This window comes from Misgurnus anguillicaudatus, chromosome 3, assembly GCF_027580225.2.
Source record: "Misgurnus anguillicaudatus chromosome 3, ASM2758022v2, whole genome shotgun sequence".
Classification (NCBI taxonomy): domain Eukaryota; kingdom Metazoa; phylum Chordata; class Actinopteri; order Cypriniformes; family Cobitidae; genus Misgurnus; species Misgurnus anguillicaudatus.
The window spans coordinates 16,125,598-16,153,323 of record NC_073339.2 but is presented as its reverse complement, the minus strand read 5'-3'; the positions used below and the strand labels follow the sequence as shown (position 1 = coordinate 16,153,323).

The window sequence follows — 27,726 nt, the reverse complement described above, 5'->3', positions numbered from 1 at the left end:
TCATGACAATAATATTTTGTGTAATAAACAGAGCTGACTTTAATTCAATTCAATTTTATTTATATAGCGCTTTTTTAATTGTTTACAGCAGCCTTACATTAATACTGAATAAGACATACATCTTCTTGTAAATGAGCATTTTTTTATCAGAGTCATGTTTGGATTTAGTAATTTTACTTTAATGACAATAAGCACTATAACAACCGGTACATCCAGGCCCGGATTAAGAGGACTTTGGGGCCTGGGGCTATAGCAAACACCAAAGGCCCCCCTTCATCTGATTGCCAAGCCAGTCTTCTACCGCAATAGCCTACATATTTTTTTATTGTTATTAATCAATGTATTTAATTAATGTTTTTCTTTATCATTATTTATTATTATTATTTTTGCACACTTAAGAGTTCAGGCTATTTAACACAGTAACCCTCAACTGCACAGATTTTGGGAACATTTTATTGATAAAACATGTAGTGCATTTACTCCAGATATGAACTCAAAAACATAAAGGTTGCCAAAAATCAGCAAAAACATTACTCCTACTTCAGTCATACTTCCTCAATAAGTACTTAACCATGAATAATTTAGGGATAGTTCAAAAACATCACCCTCATGTTGATAGCATGAGGGTTATTAATAGCCTACATTTACACTGCATTTACAATTACATAAATGCTATGATTGTTATTTTAGAAGAGTTTATTGAAGAGCTGATATACAAGGTGATTTTGGCTACACTACCTCTCAAGCATTGCAGAGCTTTAGGCTACTGATGCTCTTCTCATCTTGTTGTGTTTATGAGCGCTTTTAATTTTAAATGCAAGTGATAGTTGGATTGTAGATCGCGTATGGCAAAGACAATTCAGCGTAAATTCAAAAATATAAGAGAATACACTGTTACACAGAACTACAAACCGCGCACGCATAACGCACCGCACCATAGGGAGGGAGAGAGCTCGCACACAGAGAATCGATGTGTGTGTTGGAAAACACTACTAACCTTTCGTTAAGTCATGATAAAGTCTGTCAGCCGTCTTCTCTGTCAGTAACATCTGTTGACGTTTACGTGAAAATACAAGTACATTGAAAAATGACATGAAAACACCGCCAACTTTTAATTCTTTCACTCAGTGTCATGTGAGAGATGCACTGTCGAGGTGCCGCACACAGCATTGCGCACGAGAGAGGCGCCGCTGAGCCCTAGCAATAGTGAATGAAGCCGTTTTAAATATTAAAATAAAAATGGTAATCATGAAAAATCTATTCGTGGCGCCCAGTGTTGATTCTGTGGCGGCGCGCCACAAATAATGAATGGGAAACACTGCGATTATCATCCAAATAGTGCTTAACTAATTAACTTCAGCTGCTTGCTTACCCTTTTCGACATATAAAACACGCGGATCGGGGACGAGGCAGGGGGGTGAAGCTTGTTTTTCCTTTTTTTGTGAACCACTATCACTTTTTTCATCATTTTTGAGAGGGGCGTAACTATTGCTCCAGCAAGCGTTTTATAGCGCTACAATGTTCATGAAACCATAATGAAAAGAGGCGTTTCCCAACGTCATGGCGCAAATTGTAGAGTTAATTTGATTGGGCGGTGAATTATATCATTCAAGTCACATTTTCCAATAACGTCTTGTTATTTTATTATACACAAATCAACCACCTATGATTTGACAATCTCATTTCCTCCAGCCAATCACTGGCCCCCTAATCCCGCGGGCCCTGGGGCTTCAGCCCCACCTAGCCCTTATGTTAATCCGGCCCTGGGTACACTCTAAAAACTGCTGGGTTAAAAAACAACCCAACCATAACCCAACTGCTGGGTCACTATTGGACAGAACACGCGCTGGGTTGGCTTGACCCAACTGCTGGGTTAGACCATTTAACCCAGAATTCTGGGTTGTTCATTTGACCCAACCATCTGGGTACAATTAACACTCTTGCTGGGTTAAATGTTACTCAAGTGCTGGGTTATTTAATTTGACCCAACCAGTGGGTACAATTAACACTCTTGCTGGGTTAAATGTTACTCAAGTGCTGGGTTATTTAATTTGACCCAACCAGTGGGTACAATTAACACTCTTGCTGGGTTAAATGTTACTCAAGTGCTGGGTTATTTAATTTGACACAACCAGTGGGTAAAATTAACACTCTTGCTGTCTCATTCCATTTGTTTTACTGGAAAGAACCTTTTTGTTTTCTAAAAAACATCCCAAAAATGTACATAACTTCACATAATGTAAATAAATTGTTACAGATTAAAAATATGTGAATAACTGAATTTTGACAAAAATGTCAGATTGAACCTTAAAATTCCAATGTGACAAATTGTTAGATATAAAATAAATGTAACAAATACCCCCTGTAAAACAAAACTGAGAGGCCCCTGTTAATGTGATTTAAATTGCATTTAATTTTTTTTTACATTTAATACAATGTTTTAATTACATTTTTGTATATTTGTATAATACAAAAGTTACAACCCCATTATGACATCAAACAATCCCCACGGACTTTATAACTCTTAATATTTAAACTATGATGATTAGCATTTCATTTACTTTACATTTTCATTCATCAAAATGTTATTAAAAACAAGAAGCCCTGAAACAATTTTTTTTTTAAAGAGCAGCTATGGTCCGATTCACATTTTTACATTTCCTTTGGTGTGTAATTGTGTATTAATTCATGTTAACGATATGCAAAAGGTACAAACCCCAAAGTAAACGATAATGCGAGTGATCTCTTTTCTTGGACTACAACAAACACAGATTGTAGGCAACAGTTTACTTCCTGGGATTGGTGACGTAGACAAGACCGAAATTATCATAATTCCTCCCACTTGACCTCACAGCCTGTAAGTAAACTCATGTTGGCATTGCATTGTGGGCAAATCTTTCAAACATAGCACTGAAATAGTTAATTATTAGTGATTAAATGTTGTCCTCAAAATGTTAACAGAGGAGGACTCATGTCCATCAATCTGATAAATGGCATCCTGGTGAAACTCCCAGGTGGGAAGACAATAGGTGTGTTCGAGATCATCCGGCGCTGCGCAGACCGATCGACGAGGTTTGCCGCTTGCAGTCGAGGGAGGAACTGAAGACGGAGCCGTCAAGCCGGACACCTGCTGCTTGCCGTAGTGACGTGTGCGCCGTGTTTCCTTGTTTATAATCGCAAATTAAGTGAATTAGATGCTGAATTTGATAAAAACAAACCTTTTGATAAAAAGTTGCAACCAGAAACATTTTATATCGAATATTTCAATTGCTGCTTAAACTGTATACCCGAAAATAACGGGAAACAAGCCTATATTATTAAAATACCAATAGAGTTTGTTATTTTCATTTTTATTTTATTACACGACACAATATAACATATTTTAGGATATTAAAGTGTTTTTTTCCTGTTTTAAAACATGAATTTATAATGTTTATTAGTGAAACTAAAGGTTGGATTAAACTTGAAACGCACGTGATCGTTGTCATCAATGAAGCGACCAATCAAGTAAAGCTGTTACGTCATCACAACTCCGGGCAGCCGCTCTGGAGAAGCTGCACCGGCTGAGCCAGCTGGCTACTCTCGAAACGCTCTCGCGGTACTTAAAAACCATATGACACAGTCACGTGCCTGCAGCGCCAGCTGAAGTCGGACAAAAGTACTAACCAAAATGCACTGCTTCAAGTCACCTGCCGATCGGTCTGCGCAGCGCTGCATGAAGTCGAACACACCTATTGCTTTGTGTAGTTAACATCAAAGACAAAAAAAACTTATCAACATCCTTCACCAAAGAGTTTGTCTCAGAGGCATTGCCTCCAACAATGGCAAAGGTCTGGCAGGTCCTTCTTGGCTCGTCCCCAAGTCACAAAACGTGCAACATCTCTGATTTTGCAGATATTCCACCATGTTGGTCCCTACCTGTTGAGTACACACCACAACTTAGTGATGATTTAAGTCAAGCATTTTTGTGAAAGTATCAAAAAATACAAATAAAATAACTGCAAACATTCATTCAAACTTTTTTATTAAAATAGTTCTAGTAATTAAGTAGTATATTCCACTGCTCATATTATGATATTATGGATTATTAATATAATCACAATACATGTAATATTATCTTAATATTACAGTGAAACTATAATTAGAAGACAATTAAAAGATTTTAGTTAAAACACCTCAAGCATAAAGATTGTGCATCCATCCTTTACAAAAGTAATCCATCCGGCTCCATGAGGATAAACAAAGGCCTTCTGAGGGTAATCCATGCGGTTTTGTGATAGAAATATCCATATTTAAAACTTTACAAACTAAGATAAATAACTTCTGGTAACACCACGCCTCTGCATTCAGGAGAGAGTATTAGCGTAGTCTACGCACTTTTATTTGTGACGTAAGACAAATGCGGAGGCACAGAGCATCAGCAAAGACTGCAAAGTGCGTACACACTCAAAGCTAGAACATTTTCTAAAAATAAAAAATAAAAATGTGATCATCCGATAAATAGATATATGCATCTTGGATGGCTTGAGGATGAGTAAATCATGGATTTATTATCATTTTAGGGGTGGCACGGTTCATGAAAAAAATCTGAACTGTTCGGTTCACTTGTCTCGGTTCGGAGCGTGTGTGCGCCGCACGGTTCAATGGTTCATGGCATGCGCAATGTATGTAGCCTCGTGCCCTGTATGTGACCTCAGATAGCGTGTTTCCCTTTCGCGAATCGCGCGAAAGAAGAGGTGACTGGTGTGGAGAGTGAGTGCTGCATGTCATGTTACGTTTAGAAATGGCAAGTGGGAACTAAGGAAGTCTGCCCGGGGTTGGAGGATGCGCCAGCATCGTATAAGTTTGGTGTGTGGAAACAGTTTTTATTTCATGTTACCCATGATGACAGCGGAAATAAAACAATAGATAGAACTGCAGTCTATGGGCTGAATGTGTTCGAACAGCCACAGGAGACCACCTTCTCTCCGACCATTTATCTGATCTGAGGTACTGAACACAATGTTTTACCTCTTTTCTGACTTCTGCCGCGCTATTTTTAGTCTTTCATTGATAAAACGAAAGCGGCTGATTTCCGCGTTTCATTTTGCTAGCTTTTGAAAGTTGCGCGATCTTATTTCATAAATTGCCCCTCAAAGTAATCAGGACAGAATTGGTCAAAAGTGGACAAAAGAGACGGATTTAAATATTACAGGTGTAAAACTTATGTTTCTCTCTCGTCCACATATACTCTGCAGTATTTAAGCAGCCTCTCGGTGATAAATCTTAGAGCTACACTGAAGTAGGCATTTTGATAAATGCAAGTTATCTTTGTGTGCTAAAAAGTAGGGGTGGCACGGTTCATGAAAAAAATCCGAACCGTTCGGTTCGCTTGTCTCGGTTCGGAGCGCGTGTGTGTCGTACGGTTCAACGGTTCATGGCATGCGCAATGTATGTAGCCTCGTGCCCTGTATGTGACCTCAGATAGCGTGTTCCCCTTTCGCGAATAGCGCGAAAGAAGAGGTGACTGGTGTGGAGAGTAAGTGCTGCCGGTCATGTTACGTGTAGAAATGGCAAGAGGGAGAGAAAAAGAAGTCTGCCCGCAGTTGGAGGATGCGCCAGCGTCGTAAGTTTGGTGTGTGGAAACATTTTTTATTTCATGTTACCTATGATGACAGCGGAAATAAAACAATAGATACAGCCACACGCGACAGCCTTCTCTCCGACCATTTATCTAATCTGAGGTAATGAACACTGTTTAACGTCTTTTCGTATTCAGCGCTATTTTTAGCCTTTCATTGATAAAACGAAAGCGGCTGATTTCCGCGTAGTTTCATTTTGCTAGCGTGTGAAAGTTGCGCGATCTTATTTCATAAACTGCCCCTTAAAGTAATCAGGACAGAAATGGTCAAAAGTGGACAAAAGAGACAGATTTAAATATTACAGGTGTAAACGTTATGTTTCTCTCTCGTTCACATATTCTCTCTGCAGTATTTAAGCAGCCTCTCAGTGATAAATCTTAGAGCTACACTGAAGTTGGCATTTTGATAAATGCAAGTTATCTTTGTGTGCTAAAAATGCACACAAAGTTCATGTAGATGGCAATACACCTTCTCTTTTTTGCCAAATAAATGAAAAGCATGTTGAAATCATCAATGTCTTCCCTCTCGCTGTGTCAAAATCTCGCCTGGCTTTCCTCAGGGATGTTCCTAATAATGTGCTTAAAGTCAAATTCACTTTGTGCATGATTACATGATATAACTTTTTTTTAATACTGTATCCTAAATTATGGATAATTAATACATTAGTAAGATAATACATTTCTGGAGTGTTAAAAAAATAACAACAAGAACCGTACTGAACCGAGAACCGTGGCCATAGAACCGTGATACGAACCGAACCGAGGGTTTTGTGAACCGTGCCACCACTACTAAAAAGGCACATAAGTTCATGTAGATGGCAATACACATTCTATTTTTTTGCCAAATAAATGAAAAGCATGTTAAAATCATCAATGTCTTCCCTCTTGCTGTATAAAAATCTCACCTGGCTTTCCTCAGAGATGGTCCCAATAATGTGCTAAGTCAAATTCAGTTTGTGCATGATTACATGATATAACTTTTTTAATACTGCATTCTAAATTATGGATAATTAATACATTAATAAGATAATACATTTCTGGAGTGTTAAAAAATTAAAAAAAAAAAAAAAAAAAAACAAGAACCGTACAGAACCGAGAACCGTGACCATAAAACCGTGATACGAACCGAACCGAGGGTTTTGTGAACCGTGCCACCCCTACAGGCTATTATGCGAAACATATCAATAACTACAAACATCCACGGACTGTAACGATAAATCGTGCAAATGCGCGATTTCTCAATGAATGAATTTGAATGAATTACGGTAAAATGCCGCCACATCCAAAGCCAGAGGGCGCTCTCATGCAGAAACTCTAATTGTGCCACAGAAGAAGTAGCATTACAAACCCTATTCCAGGAAATGTCTAAAGAATATCACCGTTCTTCAGATTGTTTCAGGTATTTTCATGATAATAAAGAATATTTTGAATAATTTTGTAATGCACGTTATAAACGACTCCGACTCAAAATGATTTTAGATTGATGAGGACTTCCTACTGACCAAAACCCCATAGTACACGCACAAGCTGCACATGAAACACAGAATCGCAGCCTTGCGATTCAGAATCGATTTTAGACAGGTCTTTTTAAAAGGACACGTGATTTATTGTTACAGCCCTAACATTCACCCTTTTCAAAGTAGAAACACTAAAGCAAAAACTTACAGGTTGCATGTCAATAAAGGACCTCTGGGCCTCCACAGTGGTAGGTCTGAAGACTTCTCCTCCTCCCCTGTAAATGGATGGAGCTAGCAGAGTTGGCATCTTCAGTGCTGTTTCCCCTTTAGCAGCTAAATAATTTTGAGCAAATACAGTGTTTCAATAACATTTAAATGGTTTGCTGTAAATAACAAAAAAAAAGAGAAACAATAAAGGGTGCATTCACACGGGGCGAAAGGGTCAAAGCTTGACGGGAAGGCTTGTCTGAAGCGTGGCCAACATAAAAATATGCACATAGTTTGTTATTCAGTCGCTGGGTGCGCTGCATTATATAAATACAGTAATACTGCCAATCACTGTGTATAATGATGATGATTAGACGCCTAACGTTACTCAGTTCGTGGAAGTTAATGCCTGTTAACATATAGAATTAATATGTCACGTTTAATTACTATTTTTACTGGTTTTAATGTCTTACATAAGAAACAGGACATATACTGTACTTTAATGCAACTAAGGGATAAATAATGTCATTCTTATATACATATATGACAGTTCAGAGACTAGTAGCAAAAGCACAAACATTAACCTGGCTTTGAGAGCAAATGTGATGGAATGACGTCACAGATATGCAAATTAGTATGTCAAGAATCGATTCTGAATCGAAACAGGATCCTAAGAATCGATTCTGAATCGATTCATGAGGGTCCAATCGATTCCTACCCCTAGTTTTTTCAGAAAACTGTTTTGCCCTCTGTACGCAACAAGTCACTTACACATAAAACTTAAAACTGGTTTATTTTACAAAAAGAAACAGATTATGCGTGATTAATTCATATTTGCCGCTCATGAAACTGTGTTTGATTGCACGGCACTGTTTGCAGACCTGCAATGCTTTTGGCAGTATTTCAGCGCAAAAACCGTGCCAAAAGTGTAAGCGTAAATATTAAGTTTCAGTTTTACCTGTATATCCTTCAGGCAAGGAAATTCATACACCAATGCCTTGTCACATGCCTTCTTAGTGTCTGATGATGGCCTGTTATGTAGACAACAGCAGTTGATGAAGAACTTATGCAATATGGTAAGCTATTGCAGAAGCCTGTGTGATCTTACTTAGAATTTACTTAAAAATAATGTTGGTATTTTCATGTTCAAACACTAATGTTGCGTACACAACACACTTGAAGCATTGCGCTCCTAGCTCTTTACTCACGATTACTTACAAGATTTAACTTTGTGTCCTGCGCATTTTCCACTTGAGTTGAATATATTGTGGCAGATAAGTTTGAAACAAATAGCACTTGTTTGCGGCAATCACACCGCCCTATTCGCGTCATTTGCATCACCCAGCGCAAGTTTGTGTCTTGCATTGACTTTGTATGTAATTTACTTGCGCAAATCTTTGAATTTGCGTTTGGTGTGTACGCCCCTATAAGACTCGCTATAAAAAAAGCGAATGGTCATTTATCTTTTCTAAGCATTTGCTTGCTACTATATGTTTGCAGGCTTATTTAAATGTAGCTTACTCAGGTTTCACCATTGGTTTCCAGCAGATGGGATGCAAGGAGTCTCACAAGTAGCCTCCTCTGCTTGTTGGTAATTGCTTGCACTTTAACGGTTTAATACGGGTTTCCTCTCAGGGGTGCTTTCCAAAATCTGACAAACTGCCTATAAAAACAGAACAATCATCAATGTCTTTTTAGGTCCATTAGAACTGAAATTTTATTCAGTTAATATCCAATACAAATAAAGTCGATACTTACAAAGGCTGAAAAAAGTTTCACTGTCATGGTGATATGATCTGTTGGGGTCAATTCAGTGGATTCTACTGAACTCTGTTGGTGGATTGAACAAAAATCAAGAAAGAATATTTAAAGCGACACTCCACTTTTTTTGAAAATATGCTAATTTCCCAGCTCCCCTGGAGTTAAACATTCGATTCTTAATGTTTTGGAATTCAGCAGCTGGTCTCCGGCGCTACCACTTTTAGCATAGCTTAGCATAATCCATTGAATAGGATAGGAACTATACTCTCATACTGGCGTAATAATCAAGGACTTTGTTGCCGTAACGTGGCTGCAGGAGGCGCAATGATATTACACAGCAGCCGAAAACAGTCCCTATAGTATCTTTCAATAGCAGGGGACTATTTTCGGGCACTGCGTTATATCATTGCAAACATGCAGCCATGTTACGGCAGCAAATTCTTTGAATATTACTCCAGAATGAGAGTATAGTTCCTAGCCATCTGCCTAGAAAATAGCAACTTTAAATTTTCCGTCAGTCTTAGTACACGATGTAACTAGAGAAGAGTCAAGTATTTAAATAGGAAAAATATTGAAACTCTGCTTATTTTTATTTTTGAGCGCGATGCTAAATGGTTTAATCAGATTCAATGAATTGTGCCAAGTTATGCTAAAAGTGGTAGCGCCAGACTCGGAGATCGGCTGAATCGATTTCTAAACGGTAAGAATCAAGTGTTTAAAGCATCATGAAACACTAACCAACACTTTTTTAGATGTTTAAAGAGTTAGTTGTGTTGCACATCATAAAAGACAATGTTAGTATCTGTTAATTTTGAACATTAGGTCAAAACTAGTTAATTTTTAGCTTTTTTTTGTGATATTTTTGTCTTCCGGGTTTAAACTAGGGATGGGCATTTTCCAGTAATTTACTATTCGAATATTAAAGCTCATAAAGAACGAATATTCGAATATTCGTTTATTTAAATTATGTTAATTAAGACATGCGTCTTTTGTGTTTTTCATTTTGTCATAATTTCACAGAAGGCTTATAATTAGGAAATATCCACAACAAGCTAAACTTATATTATGTATGTATATGTATGTATGTATTTTTAAGTTGAAAACATTGTAAATTGTATATATATATTTTAAATTCTTCTTAAAAAATATCCTACAGAAAAAAAGGCGTTAAAACCCCATGCGGAGTGAAGTCTGAGTCAGTCAAACCCTTAGTTTCAAGTCGGTCGTTAGTATGAATTCATTACTGTTGGATCTTACATACATTATATTATACCAAATATTATACAATAACCCCAAATCTAAGCGAAGTTTGAGGACTTGCGAAGTTTAAAGTTTCGGACTTGACAAAGTAGGCTATCATCATTTAAACCCTTAAACAGACTCCAAATAAGAGCCCGGAGCAAACGAAAAAACGCATCTACATAACCAACTGCTCAGTCAACATATAAATATCTTCTCAGTTTAGTTTGACATGTATTTGTGAATAAAGAAACCATCTTTACCCTACCTGCTTCGGTGAAAGCCCGTTCTTCTGACTAGATACAATGCCGGTGCTGCGGAGAAAACTCTTCCTCGTGTTGCACGTGATGATGGTTATCGGATAAAAACAACAGACGGATTGAACAAGATTGAATATCTGTATTTAACATTATTTTACAAATAACGTAAGCTGGCTCGATAGATTATTGTTGACTGTGCAAAGTTACTAACGTTAGCTTAATTTAACAAGATTTCACAAAGACGGAGCTTTGCTTTTAAACAGCCATGTGCAGTTATCCGGTTCATTTTTGAAAGAGCACCGCATATTATAAATGTTCTCCGTTTCATTTCGTTCTCCGTGTCTGTCTCGTTATTAACAAAATAAAGTAGACTTTATAACATAAAGCTTACAAATCTCTCATGATGTGTTGATGCGGGCGGCGGAGAAGCACGTTTAATAACACGTGAGCCCTCACTGAGCCAGTTGCCAAATATGGCGTGGCGCGGCCAAACTTGGAGATAAAAGAAAAAACTTAAATTCGTCTGCAATCTGCATTGCCAAACAATCAGAAATATATACGAATTAATGTTCATGTATATCTTACATTTAAGTCTGTAAAAGAGTATAGATGAAGTGAAAAAGCATTAAATAAGGTGGCACATTAAAAACAAACAAACATTCGAATAGCATTTTTTAAATTCGAATTATTATTGCCGATCGAATATTCGAATATTCGAATATCCGTGCCCATCCCTAGTTTAAACTCCATATTGCATAAATGTCACGGGCTGTAGTAGTGGGCTCAGGATCACACATGGATACGGTTCTGTATAGTAAAGTAAATGTGACTGCGCCATTACGCACACTCTGTAAATACGTTGGATGATTTTCCCAGCGATGCTGTCAGGGCTAGACTCACCATCAACTGAATTTGCTCAGGAAAGCTTCGGGAGGCAGGTTGACTTTGATATGTCCTGAGGACTTTTCCTTATCTTCAAACACGCTCTTATTTCAACTATAACAGTTTTACTTGACCTTTGTTTAAATAAAATATTATATTCAGTTTAATTATTTTTGTAATAGGCCTACTGCTATTCCTAGTTAATCTTAATATTTGTTACACTATATCAGTTGCCCTGCCCACTCATCACCTTTCTTCTCACAGCGTCCACGCCCATTTAGGTTGAATTTTTGGTTGAAGTGGAGTGTCCCTTTAAAATCACATACTTCAGCGTGCAGTCGGTGTAACTCTACTTTGTGGTTTGATTGTCGGCCAAAATGGCGAATTGCAACGGGGGCAAATAATATCAGTGTTATGATTGGTCAGGCACCTGTCAATCAAACTCCCCTAATACTTTCCACACACAACTCACTATTATTGAGTCTAGTTTCCCGCCCGATTTAAAATAAGTAGCTATACTTGTGGATTTAATACGAAACGTGTTTTCGCCTTGTAACTAAATACAAAACAAAACTATGGTGAACATGAACGTCAGTGTATATTTCTGACTGTTAATTTACCTCAGGATTTAACGTGTGACGGCAAGGGGTAACGTTAATTTACAGCGCTCCGTCTAGATTTAATATGAAACACGAATCCCCCTTTCGAATTTTAAATTATTCATAGATGAATACGATTTTAGTGATTAATTTACAACGTATAACTTACTGAATATTTCAAAAGAATGCAGATATAGCTCGACTACGACTTAACGATGAGGCATGTTTCTCATAACAACTGTTGGCACAGAATAAAAAACATTAACCCCACTCCCCCACATCAAAGCATGTATTCTGAACAATGAAATATGCTTTGTCCTACGACAACTTCTTACAAAAATAAGTAAAAATTCACATTAACTCACCATGAAATACCGCCTGGTCCGAGTAGCGTGATCCAGTCAGAAGCGAAGAATCCAGAAAGTGCGGCAATTAATAAACCAATTGCTGGGTCAAAATAACCCAACCAGGTGTTTGTTTTTCAAAATGATCCTGGCTTTGACAGAAACAGAAGACACTGTCATTAAACGTGCCCCCATCGCTTCCTCTGACAACTATAAGATGTGCCAACATACTTTCCGCACACAACTGTAGTGAATATAATAGGTGTGTTCGACTTCATGCGGCGCTGCGCAGACCGATCGGTGGCTGACTTGAAGCAGTGCATTCCGGTTAGTGTTTTTGTCCGACTTCAGCTGGCGCTGCAGGCACGTGACTGTGTCATATGGTTTTTAAGTACCGCGAGAGCGGTTCGAGATCAGCCGCCTGAGTAAGCCAGCGCAGTTCGCGAAGAGGAGCTGCACGGGCTGTAATGACGACACAGCTGTTTCACGATTGGTCGGATTCACCACATGACAACAATCACGTGTATTTCGTGTTTATTTTCACGCCCTCAGTTCCACAAATGCTCACAAATCTGTATTTTTATAACAGTTAAAGCTATTTTCATGTAGTCGCGATGTTATATTGTGTCATCTTCATCAAAATAAAATGGATAAAAAACGTAGACCCCACTACATTGGTATTTAAATAATATATGCTTATGTTGAACTCTTTATTCTTGTAAAACACTGCTGTAAGCCTCTTCAGTTCCACTCATGCTCATACACGGACATTCAAAACAGTATAATTCACTTTTTATGTAGTTTACATCTTACAAATCATGTTTAATGCGATTAAGCAAGCAAACGGCACGTGATCAGCCATGCCTGACGTAAATGCAGCAAGCTACGGGAAGCACAGCGCGTCCGACTTCACGTCTCCGTTTTCAGCTCCTCCCCGCCTGCACGCGGCTAATCTCGCCGATCGGTTACATCCAGCCACAGCCGATGTCGAACACACCTTATGTTTACCTCCGGACCGGAATTACAAGTGTGCTAACGGGATGGTTTCGTTTCAGCAACAACATACATAGGCCGTTTCTCAATCCGAAGGTTGCAGCCTGCGGAGGTCGCATATGCAGGCTGTATACGTCATCAAGCCTTGTTTGTTTAAGTTAACTGAGCATTACGTTTGCAAGTCATAAGCATATTACAACAGTTTACAGTTAATAATAGTCAACTTTATAATAAGACAGTCATAATGACGTATGCAGCTTACAAATACGACTCCAAACACTAACAAATGCGGCCTCCGAAGGCTGCAGGCAGAAACGGCCATAAACAGGCTTTTGTGATCCGAACTACTTTTAAACTTCCGGTACACTTCGCATATAATTATTGACAAAATAGTCAACTGAGAGTAGATTATGTCTGATAACAAGCAATTTATATAAAAAATAAATTACCTTAGTTCACACCACATAGCTAAGCGCACTACTAAGCTGAAATTGTGTTACTGTGACAACGCGCTTCCGAAACCACTTACGATCCTCGTTCTGGATTAAATATGAAACGCACTTTATCAAACATAGCCTACATACAATAACGTTACCCCCATATCTGTGGAAAAAAGCGAATGAAAATAGCAATGAGCTTGCCCCTACCACAACTACAACATTTATAATATAAAAATTGACATGAACTTACCATAAAATACTGCCCGCTTTGAGTGGCGTGCACCTCGCTTCAGAAGAAATGAAGTCCTCCAAAAAGTTCGACAAAAAATGGCAGAACTTGCATCCTTACAGTAACGTAACTTAATTCGGACTTGGCAAGGAACAAATAATAGATTTATGAGACCCGAAATGAAATGAATCCGCCGTTCTAAACACTACAGAGACATTACAGCCAGCGGTGATTTCCAGAATGACGTGCCGAGGTGAGGCTGTGTTGGGCGGGTACATCAGCGCAGAGCGCCCAGTGATTGCCTGAATCTCGAAGCTTCGACATCGTTGGAGCACATTTGTAAATATACGCTATCTTCAAAAACCGATCGAAGTTTTGAACTTTACACACATACATTGTCGCCTAAAAAACTCTTAAAACTACATTTGGTAATATTTAAATGATAATATTTTGAACATTGTGAAGGCTGCCTTGAGAAACGGCCAGCCAATGAAAGGAAAATAAACCATTTGCTGGGTCAAATTTACCCAACCATGTGTTCATTTGTAAATTACCCACTACATTTCATTTGACCCAGCATGAGCAACCCAACAGTGTGTTTAAAGTACTCCAAACAACCCAGAATTTTGACCCAGCATAAACAACCCAACAATGTGTTTACAGAAACAACCCAGCATTTTTTAGAGTGTACAACAGCAATACAGCTACAACATATCTGAACAAGTTTATCTAAAACATATCATCCAAATTCATTCGTTTTAAGTACATTACACTTAAAATACACTAAATAATGGGAACAAGGAAATAATCCAGGTAGGAGAAAGTGGAGCACAACACATTTTGGTTTTGGGTCAATCATTTAAAAAAATATTTATGTAAGAATAATCACATTTTGAAACAAACAAAACACACATCTCTGCTTTAAATGAACACTTAATGTTTGTGAAACCTACCATTCTCGTACACCAAATGTGACAGAAGTGCAAACTTACCCCATTGTACAAATAGAGGGTTTGTTGCAAAACATACTTATAATAAACACAAATAATTCAATACTATTTTGTTTACTAGAAGTGGATATTGTTTATCTGTCTATAATACATCCACACATCCATTCATCCATTCATGATCCTTCATCTAACTATCCTTCATTTATGTATCAATGCATTTTTTGCAGCACAATTAAGACAAAAAAAAAAACTAAAATAAAATCATAGTTGTCAGTTATTACCCCTGATATTGTATTTACAGTTATTAGTTTGATTAAAAGCATTTACATTGTTTTCATTTAATTATCGTTGTATTCTTAAGGCTTAGTTATAACACTGTGTAATTTTGTAATGTGTAGCTAATAGTTGCTTAGGAGTTGTTTCAAAATGGTGTTATGTTTTAGGTAACAAGTCAGTGAGATATGATGACTTACAGTACACACCCAACTCAGAAATCAAATAAAACGTATAATAAAGAAATGGACTTGCATGCATCAAAAACACTCTTTGTCCAATATCTTAACAAAAACACATCAAAACTTTTCACAAATTCACAGGAGATTGAATTCTGAAAGTGAGAGTAAAAAACCAAAAGCACAGATTGCTCACACCTGTGTAAATATCTACAAAATGAATGTATAATGAGATATTAGCTAATAATAATATAAGAAGTCAGATTAAAATAAAAATGTTCTCCTTCATAATAATAATAATAATTTATTATAATAGACAGTAAACCAAAGCTACATCCACTCATAAGGTGTGCCTTAATCTTTTGTTTTGTTTATGTATTGCAGAAACTCAATTTAAGCCAAGAATGTTTGCATTTAATATACCATAAGAGCAGAGACAACCATTGAATCATTTTCCTATTTCTTAATTGTTGAGTAAAGTCCAACTTGCCAAAAACATAATGTTATAATGAGGTTTGTTATACAATCTCAAAAAGATTTCTCAAACTTCTCACTGCATAACATCTTCTGATTGGTTATTTGTATGCTGATAATGTGTTTATAAAGGACACATCTCACTGCTGTTTGAATATCATACCTGCTTCAGAGGATTCACTGAGGTGATTTACTGCAAAGCCATCCAAGGTAGAATTTACATTATATTATTTTAGAGAAACTTTGATTAATTCAATTTATATTGGAGGAATGCTTTAATATATTATTTAATATTTGATCTCACAGGTTATCAAGAATCATGAAATCTTTCTTTATTGTTGCCTGTGTCATCGGACTCTGCTGTGTTGCGCTGGTGAGTAACTATCTCTTCATTTCTGATATTCAACTATTAGTTATGTTGTATGTCATTTAACACAACAATTATAAATAAATCCTGAATAAATGTTAAGTTTGTCATATTTCCCTAACATGATATAAATAATAAAAATTAAATAATTTTTTTAACAGGCAGATGATGAGCAACACAGAGAGAAGCGAAGCAATTCCTTAGAGGTCAGTTTGAATATGAAACCGCGCAAGTTCTTTTAATTTTTTTATTTAACTTATTTATTCATTTTACCGAAATAATCCAAATGGTAAATATTCAAAGCAGTGCAAAATGTTTGCACAACATTCATATACAGTCATTATAGAGATATACATTTTGAATATGTGTGCTAAAGTGAATTAGTGTATATATACATGTGTATGCTTTGGTTTTGAATGTATGTGTTATACTTGACTGTGATTCTCTTGGTATTTCTACAGAATTACTACAGACCATACCAATATCCGCGTCCCCTTCCATATCCATCTCCTTACGCACCAGCACCAGCACCTGCACCAGCACCTGCACCTGCACCTGCACCTGCACCAGCACCAGCACCTGCACCTGCACCTGCACCTGCACCAGCACCACCCCAAAACAATCCCCTCCTCAACATCTTGCAATTACTGCTAGCACAACTGGCAGCCGGCACAGCCCCAGCACCAGCCCCTGCTCCAGTTCCACGCCCTTGAGGGAGATGAGTCACCAGTTAAAGTGGAGGATGTGTCTATGAATCCATATTATAATGTGTGATGTGATACTCCTGTTTCAGGTGTCTAACAAAATAAATCTTGCATCATTAAATGAAATGTTTGTGTTCCTGTGATGCTTTCTCTGATTGTTTAGCAGCAAAATAAAAATGTTTGAGTAGAGTTAATACAGGTTCAGTAAGATACTTTCTGATATTGTATCATTGGCGTTGGTAACACTTTATTTCGATAGTCCACTTTAGATATTTTACTAACTATAGGTAACTTTGCAACTACCAATCTTTAGAGAATTAGTAGACTGTCTGCTTAATATCTACTAACACTTTATTGTGATGATATCTCAACAGACATTCAACTGTCTATATGCATCTTTGCAGGTGCATGTCAACTTATTCCACTAACCCAAACCTCTTCCCTAACCCTAACACTTACAGTCTACTAATACACTAATGACAGTTAGTTGACGAATAGTTCCAAATTATTGAAAGTTAGTTGACATGTAGTTGCAACGTTATTTATAGTTAGTAGCAGGCACGTGCACACATAGACATCAAAGGGGGCTTGAGCACCTGCCCTTTTTATTCCTGGAGAGAAAGTGCCCTTTTTTTTCTGGGGTGCTTTTTAAAAAAAAGAAATAATGTGATCTTTATTCATATAACAACTGATGTCTGTCTGTTTCTTGTGTTTTTTACTTGTTGCTTATTTAATTTAACATGAATTTATTCAGGAATAATTTAAATGAGATTTAAACTCTTATATAACGAAAAATAGCGCTATTTGTGACACACAAACGGTTAACAGATGAGTCCCGCCTCCAAAATTCACATCCCTAATATGATTGGCTTTACCTTTCCTTAGTCCCGCCTCTCTAACTTACTTCGCTTTGTGATTGGTTTGTCTACACTCGTGCTGCATCATTTGCGCTTCAAGCGCCAAAGCTCAGCCTGAACGAGACGCGATGTGCATGACTATGCAGGCAGCTACCGGTAAGTGTGTGAGGAAGAAAGCATTCTTATATTAACAGTTTTATGCACAACATATTGGACACGTTGTTACACATAACGATTCAGGCAGGGACATTGTTTTCCATGGCAATCCCATATTAACCTGAAGAGTTGCAAACTTGTAACCGTGTAGTGTATGTCGTTTCAGACTGCTCATAAAATAATAAAGCACAAACAATAAAATAATTGCTAACTGCAGTAGTAAGCTTTTTGTTTGCGTTTTTTTTGTAATGGCTGTTTAAGTATAATGTGTTATACTGGATTGCTGGAGTAGATTGGGAAGAAATCTGATGGTTCAGTATTTTTCTTGCCCAGTCTGAATTTTCACTGACATCACAAAAAAGTAAAATATAAAATACAAATAAAATAGGCCTAATCTATATTTGTTGTTTCTGACATGTGTAACCCTAATAAATATGAAACCTAAGATTAAAGGTGCCATAGGATGTGTTGTCATAATATGTTAAATTGTTCTTTGACAATTACATAGAAGGTATGTTGCTTTATTAAGTGCAAAAATTATCCAGAAACGTTTTACATGTCTATTTACAACCCTAGAATTTGTCATTTTAATTAAGTGGTCTATTTTTGCCCTATTTGAAAGGGTCATAATTAATAATAATGTTGAGCTCTGCTCAGAAGCTCACATTAGTAAACAGACCTTACATTTTGAGCCCTTATCTGACAAAAATACATTTTGAGTAACAACTAACAATCAGCTAAATGCTAGCATATGATATAGCATTTATTGGCATGTAGCGCTAACTCAGCAGTCACAACTTTGTTTTTAGCATTTTAACAAATTTGTAATTAATGTGTAATTTAATGTTTTCAAAACACACACATTATGTAATGGCTTCCTTTGCTGCTCTATACACCTAGACTACTAAGGAGAACATGGTGTCTGTGTGAACTGGTTATTTTGTAGACATATTTTAACAAATTAAACAATTGCGTGAGTTTGAGGAAGATCAAATTAATTAACTTTTTTAATAATTTTTTTTAAAAGGAAGTCAGAATTGCGTTAATATATATACTTTTTGTTTAAAAAAAAAGAAAAAAATATACAGAATTATGAGAAGTGCCCTTTATTTCACTTGAGCCCCTGCCCCTCAAAATGTCTGTGCACGTCCCTGGTTAGTAGAATGTCTAAAGTGGACTATCAAAATAAAGTTTTATCAAATTCTCCAAAGATGAACATAATGCTTTAATATTTAAAGCAATAGATCATTAATCTTAAGTGACGCATTTTACAAGTTATAAAGTTTTACAGTTTTACTTCTATGTTGTCAAATTTTGAAAAGTAGGCTGTATAATTTCTTTAGTTTTTAACTAAATCGGAAAGTGCTTATAATGTTTAAAGTTTAAGAAAATAATAAAACTCAATCATATTATTCATTCATTCATTTATTTATTTATAATGGGACCATGCACAATTTTTAACATAAAATTTTCATTTCATGTATTGTACCGGATTTAGCCGAGGGCTAATTTTCATTAAAATAAATATATGTGCAAAGTTATAAAACAGCTTTGTTTATTTTGAAAACGTATAATAAAATACCAAAATAGCTAAAAGATATAACTAGACTGACCTCTTTTTAGCCAGGCAAAAAATATACATCTTTTTGTGCAAAAATGGCAGAAATTAGTTATAGTCAGTTGCAGCAATTATTTTTAAGGGAGCACACTGAGCACAGTTCACAGAAATTTGTGCATAAACAGAGATTAAAAGAAATATTATAGAGTTGTTTCCTTTGCACTTCCACCTACATTTCTAACAATCTTTTGAGCACGACAACTGCGACATATTATAAAATTAATGTAATTTTAAATGCCATAAACAACAATCATGTGATTGATTTTAACAATGCAAAAGCAATAATCTGCTGTAAAATCAATAAAATGCTGTAATCTACATTTTATGTTTATTTTCAATATTAATATTAATTGCAATTATTAAAAACTAAAATTTAAAAAAATATTTTATTGATATTGATAATTAAATGAATCAATTTCTACAATGTTTTTTATTAGCACAGCTTTAGAATTAGATACATTTCCACTTTAAATGTATTAATAAAATGTTTTTTTTTAAATCAGATCAAAATCAAGTACTTTTCATTCCTAAAAATATATGTTGTATGTAAAAAACCCAACAACTGGTAATTGTGCTTACACATTGTAAAAAACAATGTCAAATCAACCCTTTTTATGTTCATGAGTTCGCATTAACATGTAATCGATAAGGAATGAGATAAAGCATATTTGGCGTGCTGTCTGAGGAGATGCTTTACCCTGATTTGTTGGATCACATGAACATGCTCCTCCTGAACTTAGTTAAATAAACTTCATTTAATTTAACTTAACAAATGAAGTTAAACAATTTCAACTTGTTTTTATATGTTATGTCAACTTATCGCCAGTCAAATCTTAAAATAGTAGGTTGAATTGACTTGCGAAACCAAGTTGTTTTAACTTTAACAGTGCAGGCAACTTATATATATTTTTTAATTTTCATTTTTTGTGTGAATTTTAAGTAGCTTCTTAACACCAGAGAACCAAATAGTTTCTTTGTGATATGAAAATATGGTTATTTTGACAACGCTGTCAGCTGTTAACACCATAAGATTTTCTGTAATAAACAGAGCTGACTTTAATTCAATTTTATTTATGTAGCGCTTGTTTAATTGTTTTACAGCAGCCTTACATTAATACTGAATAAGATATACATCTTCTTGTAAATGAGCATTTTTTTTTATCAGGGTCATGTTTAGGTTTAGTAATTTTACTTTAATGACAATAATCACTTTAACTACCGGTACAACAGCAATACAGCTACAACATATCTGAACAAGTTAATCTTAAACAAATCATCCAAATTTATTCGTTTTTAAGTACATTACACTTAAAATACACTAAATAATGGGAACAAGGAAATAATCCAGGTAGGAGAAAGTGGGGCACAACACGTTTTGGTTTTGGGTCAATCATTTAAAAAAATATTATGGTAAGAATAAAGAAACACTTAAATGAACACTTAAAGTTTGTTTGTGAAACCTACCATTCTCGTACACCAAATGTGACAGAAGTGCAAACTTTCCCCATAGGTGGGCTTTATTGTAACAAATAGAGGGTTTGTTGCAACACTTATAATACTTATAATGAACACAAATAATTCAATACGATTTTGTTTATATACTAAAAGTGGATATTGTTTATCTGTCTATAATAGACATACATCCACACACACATCCATTCATCCATCCATGATCCTTCATCTAACCATCCTTCAATTATGTATCAATAGATTTTTTGGCAGCACAATTAAGAAAAAAGATCATAGTTGTCAGTTATTACCCCTGATATTGTATTTACAGTTATTAGTTTGATTAAAAGCATTTACATTTTCATTTCATTATCGTTGTATTCTTAAGGCTTAGTTATAACACTGTGTCATTTTGTAATGTCTAGCTAATAGTTGCTAGGAGTTGTTTCAAAATGGTGTTATGTTTTAGGTAACAAGTCAGTGAGATACGATGACATACAGTACACACCCAACTCAGAAAACAAATAAAACATATGATAAAGAAATGTACTTGCATGCCTCCAAAACACTCTTTAACATAAACACATTACCTTTTCTTTCGAAATTATTAGAGAAAATTGTTGCTCAGCAGGTACATAATCATTTTAAAGAGAATAATCTGTTTGAGCAATTTCAATCTGCTTATCGTCCATATCATAGTACTGAAACTGCACTTATTAAAGTCACAAATGATTTTCTAATGGCTGCAGATTTGGGACTTCTATCAATACTCGTTCTGGATCTAACTGCAGCCTTCGACACAATCTCACTTAGCATTTTATTGGAGAGGTTGATTTCTATTGGGATTACTGGTACAGTCCATGACTGGTTCAGATCCTATTTATCTGGTTGGACCCAGTTTGTTCAGATCAAACAATTTAAATCGCGGATATCTGGGATAACCAGTGGTGTTCCTCAAGGTTCAGTCTTGGGCCCTATTCTGTTCATCGTGTACTTATTGCCTCTGGGTCAAATTTTTCAAAAATTTAATATAAATTTTCACTGCTACGCGGACAATACCCAACTCTATATATCTTCAAAGCCAAATTCGATGTTTCAATCTTCTTCTCTGTTGCTCTGTCTTTCTGAAATTAAATCATGGTTTACATGCAATTTTCTTAAGGTCAATAGCGCTAAGACTGAAATTTTACTAGTAGGTACTAAAGAAAAACTGCGTAATTGTGAGAACTTCACACTAACTATTGACAACTCTGTAATCTTTCCTTCTCCTCAAGTTAAAGGGCCATTTCACCGATAGGAACATTAATCTTTATGGAAAGTGAGTCATATTTGTAGTCAAAATGTAACATAAATGTAGAATTTTGTGCCTATTTGACAGAGAAAAGACAAAATGTGACTTTAGAGCACATTTGTATGAAAAACTACAACTCCCACTATGCACCACAATGCACAGCTCTGCAAGCCACTCCCATTAATCGGAACACGACTCAGATATGATATTGTGTACATAAATGCCACGTTAGTAAAACAAAGAAAATAGCCACCACCACTGTGTCTGACAGACACCAATCATGACTCACTTTTAAACGTGATGTTACATTGTGTTACACACAATAACACTCTGGTCTGGTGTGTAGCAAAGTCTTATTCAAACAGTAACGTGCGGTTTCAGATCCGCAGTACAAATGTCTTTTCAAGTAGTTAAAAAAGGGTATGCATTTTAAATGTTTATTTAGTTTTACCAATTTTCTTTTTGTCTTGTGTTTACTGTAATAACATCCGTGTTATAATGGCCTCACTGCTCTCACAATATATACATATAAAACCCCGCTCAGATATGCTATTGTGTATATAAATGCCACCTTAGTATAACAAAGAACACTTACTTTAGTTAGACGTCCGTTTATCCCTGCATCCTGCACACAAACGCGTCCCCTGCACAATATCTCCACAGACGCGCTGCCTCAGCTCTTGGAGCTTGTGCTCGTAAACCGAAACACGTCTTTGAAATAAGCACGCGCCCAGAAACATTAACAAAACAAACGTTCATATCCTTATCTGATCCAGAAATCTTACACCGAAAGCACACAGCGCGAGTCTGTCCAAGCTCATATACTCCGCAGCTCGTTTGCTCGGAAGCCGAAACGCGTCTGTGAAATAAACATGTCCAAATGCGCGAAAAGTTGCTCTCTTGCCTGAAAACCTTTACCAAACGAATGTCCATATCCTTATCTGATGCAGAAATATTATAAAGAGGGCACACAGCGAGAGAACAGGCAAGCTTCTCTACGCAGCAGAGGCCGATGGTTGGTGTGTCTTTCCTCGGCTCCTTTACCCAGCCGACGCCCAGGCTCCGGCCTACTCCTCGGGCTTCTGTATTGTGGCTCATAAAGGTGCAATGAACAGCAGATTAGAGCATCACGCTTGCGAAATCACCCTCTTCTATATCATATTGATTAACTTCCACTGTTATTGTAACATGAAGTCTGACTCGCTCCACAACTTCTGTTTAGCTTAGCTTAGCATAAAGATGGCGGCTGATCGTTTTTTTCCCGTCTGTGTTCGTATATTTTTGTAAGTCCCACCCACTGATCTGTAATTGGTCTGAAGTGTGAGTGGGTCCCACCCATAGCCCCCACCTTGGAAAAATGAGGAATGAGTGTCTGTAGTCTTTCACACTCAATAGAGATACAGGATTTCCTTCTTTCAATGACGCAAAATGACGATTTTTACATCATTGAAAGAAGGAAGTGACTCACTGAAATCAGTATTTCTCCCCTCTCATGGGAAACTGAGGGAATGATGCACGACCATTCAAACACACTGGGGTTCTAACGATACAAAGCTTAATGCAAATGGGTGAAGTTTCCCTTTAAGAGTCTGGGTGTCGTCCTCGACAGTACTCTCTCTTTCGAGGCACATGTCAATAATATAACACGATCAGCATACTACCATCTGCGTAATATCAATCGTCTCTCGACCTTCTCTTTCTGTTAATAGTACTGCAGTCCTTGTGCATGCATTAGTTACTTCTCGAATTGACTATTGTAACTCTTTGCTTAGTGGTGTCTCACAGAAAATTATTCATAAGTGCAGATGGTTCAAAATTCTGCAGCTCGGATCATTACACGAACACCATTGAATGAGCACATAACTCCAGTTTTAGAGCACCTTCACTGGCTTCCGATTAGATACCATATCCAGTTCAAGATTTTACTTTTTACTTACAAGGCCCTTCATGATCTAGCACCTTCATATCTGAGCGACCTTCTTCATGTGTACGTACCTTCTCGAACCCTCAGGTCTTCTGCTTCAGTGACTCTCGTTGTACCATCTGTGCGCTTGACTACGATGGGAGGTAGAGCCTTTAGTTATACTGCTCCAAAAATTTGGAATTTTACCTCAAGATATACAAAACAGTTCTAGTCTCTCAATTTTTAAGTCACGTCTTAAAACTTACTTTTTTAGACTAGCTTATCATGATTGATTTTTTATTGTTAGTGGGTATTGATTTTATGTATTTATTGTTTATTGTGGTGTTGTTTTTTATTGCTTAACTATGTATTGTATTATTGTAAGGTGTCCTTGAGTGTCTTGAAAGGCGCCCACAAATAAATGAATTATCAAATCTTTTCACAAATCCACAGGAGATTGAATTCTGACAGTGAGAGTAAAAGACCAAAAGCACAGATTGCTCACACCTGTGTAACTATCTACAAAATGAATGTATAATGAGGTATCAGCTAATAATAATATAAGAAGTCAGATTAAAATGAAAATGTTCTTCTTCATAATAAAGATAAACTTGTGAGGATATAACAAAGAACGAACCCAAATGCAGACAGAACTAAAAAAAAAATAATTTATTAACAACAAAACAGGGGAAAACAAAACCCACGAGGGGGCAAAACACGACAGGATGAATGCAACATAAAACCAACATAAAACCAACATAAAACCAACATAAAACCAACATAAAACCAACATAAAACCAACAATAAACCAACAATAAACCAACAATAAACCAACAATAAACCAACATAAAACCAACATAAAACCAACATAAAACCAACATAAAACCAACATAAAACCAACATAAAACCAACAATAAACCAACAATAAACCAACAATAAACCAACAATAAACCAACAATAAACCAACAATAAACCAACAATAAACTCAACACTACATATAACAGACTAGACTAGAAATTCTTAATACTCACAACTACAAGACTTCAGGAAAACGACAAGGAGGTAACAAGACGAACGCGCACAGAACATCAAACACAAGGACAATAAATAGGGAGAACTAATGAGGGACACAGCTGAAATCAATGACAAGTAAGGGAGTGGGTAAAAAGTGACAAGACCCGGGAAATGCATGGTCAGAATAATTCAATACTAAAACCACGCATTTCCCACATAAAACATGGTACTGCCAGGACCCCGAACACAAAGACTAGATGTATTAAAAAAAACATGATTTCAGACGGGTCCTGACAACACTGTAAAAAAATTCCATAGAAATTACAATGTTATTGCAGCTGGGTTGCCGGTAATTTACCATAGATTTACATTTATGTTTTTTACTGGCAAGAGTTTGTTCAAAGTTAAATACATTTTAAATATTAACAAGTTTTTATCTTTACAGAATAAAACTATACAATAACAGCCTCATGCAAAGCATTGTGGGAACCAGAAATCATCATCAACCTTTTTCTGTTTTTTGCTTCAGATTTTGTTCCCCAGAATGTTTTGCTTGATGCTGTTTTTTAGTTTTACTCTGTAAAGACAAAAGGTGCGTTCCATTCGACAGGGTCCCTACGGAGTGTTCACTGCTCCCTACTTCCTGAGCACGGTATATCAGTTGAAGTGGACTTCACGCACAATAACCGCTCATTTGGAACGGCCTGCAAACGTCATCAAAGAAAGTCAACGACGGGGTCGCGCAGATTGATATAACATAAATATATATAGAACTACATTAATATTTTAATTTTTATTTACAATCACATTTAAAATATGTACACTATACAATAAAAAAAACTAGTGATGCACCGAAATGAAATTTCTTGGCCGAAACAGAAAACCGAAAAAAGGAAACCAAGGCCGAAAAACCGAAACCGAAACACCGAAATAAATGATTATGCCAATTATTAGTACAATTGCATTTATGGCTATCACTGTGTGCTAACTTTACTAGGGGTGTGTGACCGATAAAAAAACTCACAGTTCGGCTCACATTACAGTTTTTGAGGCACAGATCAGATTATTTTTCGGATCAGCAAAAAGCAGGTGGGAAAAATCTAATAAACAATAAAGAAATTGCAAACATTTATAAAAGAGAACAAAGTTGTACATTAATAAGGTCTGAAATTAGCATTAGGTACAGAAATCAAATTAAATTAATCATAACACAATAAATTAAATATATTATTATTTTTTAGAGCTATTTGTCTCTTTGTCATGGGTTGTTTGATCAACATTAATGACACAGACTTCAGTAGGTTAATCTGACTGTAATCTATACAGACATAAACAAATGTTTTTATTAGAAAAAGAATACTGTGGAGAGAATTTTGTTTATATGTGCCCTGTCAATAACAGAGAATTTATGTTTGCTTGTTTTTTTTTAAACGCGTCTCTATTCAAATTATTACTCTAGTGCAGCACTGATTTGGAGACATTTACAGTACATTAAAACATTAGGATATGTGAAGAAAAGAAACCGATCCACCATTGCAAACACAGTTTAGAACAAACAAGAAGACAACAAAGAACAGGAATCAAACAGTATGGTAACAAACATGCTCCACAGCTTTCTGTTTATGGATGAAATAAAATTAAAGAAGAAAAACGATAGTATGTGTGCAAATGCTGTCTATTTCCTTTGTATAATTGTTTGTAGTGGAGTGTCCCGTCTAAATAGTTTCACGCGCATTGTCCGTGCGGCCGCAGACCCTCCTGATGACGAAAATGATGGCGCGCATACGCGGACGTCCCTAGTATACTTTCGGCTTTAAGGGCACTTAAACGCATGCATATACGACTGATGGTGAATCCCAAACAGCGCAACAGTCGCTCCACATAAAAACGTTACGTTGTGTTTCATTGCTTTAATGTACGTTAATGGATTACAGTAAGAGACACATAGCGCGACTCTCTCTAAAGTTTACACATCAAGACATTCTTAATCTTTGCAGACGCGTGCAAACAGCTGGACCCTGAGTGAAACCTGCTTGAGCACGAAGGGGAGGGGTGGGAGACGACTGATCACCGTGAGGCTGAGTGAAACCCAAGCGCTAGCGCACAGTTGAAAGGGGCGCGGTTGACATCATTTTCGGTTTACATTTTCGGCTGGATTTTTTATTTCGGCCCGAAACCGATAATGCCATTTTCGGCCGAAATTTTCGGCGACCGAAATTTCGGTGCACCCCTAATAAAAACATTGAGTACTACGTAATGAAAAACGTTGTTTATTATACACTTTAATTGATTATTGCTGCTATTACTTGACTATTAACATAATTGAAGCCCTGCTGTAACTGTCATGCAAATATTAAAGTAAACATTTATTTGGTTAACGTTTTTAAATGATTGTCATATCGTTAAACGATTGTCACCGTGGAACGATTGTCATATAATTGCATAGCGGTCTGACCTATC

At 36.4% G+C, this 27,726-nt stretch overlaps 2 long non-coding RNA genes across 4 annotated transcripts in view; both read right to left on the bottom strand.

Annotated features, from left to right (window-relative positions):
* Positions 1–27,726, bottom strand: part of LOC129444278 (uncharacterized) — a 321,920-nt gene that overhangs the window by 132,769 nt on the left and 161,425 nt on the right. The gene's annotated exons all lie outside the window — the stretch shown is intronic.
* On the bottom strand, positions 2,204–13,704 carry LOC129436784 (uncharacterized). 3 transcript variants are annotated; one of them, XR_012366121.1, is made up of 7 exons: positions 13,378–13,704; positions 12,391–12,521; positions 9,043–9,114; positions 8,806–8,947; positions 8,243–8,315; positions 7,286–7,410; positions 2,204–3,918 (listed from the first exon to the last, which is right to left on the bottom strand). It is a non-coding gene; the product is annotated as an uncharacterized lncRNA (long non-coding RNA). The 3 variants fall into 3 exon arrangements; XR_012366120.1 differs by lacking the exon at positions 13,378–13,704 and adding an exon at positions 12,195–12,263 and having other exon boundaries at positions 12,391–12,623; XR_012366119.1 differs by lacking the exon at positions 13,378–13,704 and having other exon boundaries at positions 12,391–12,623.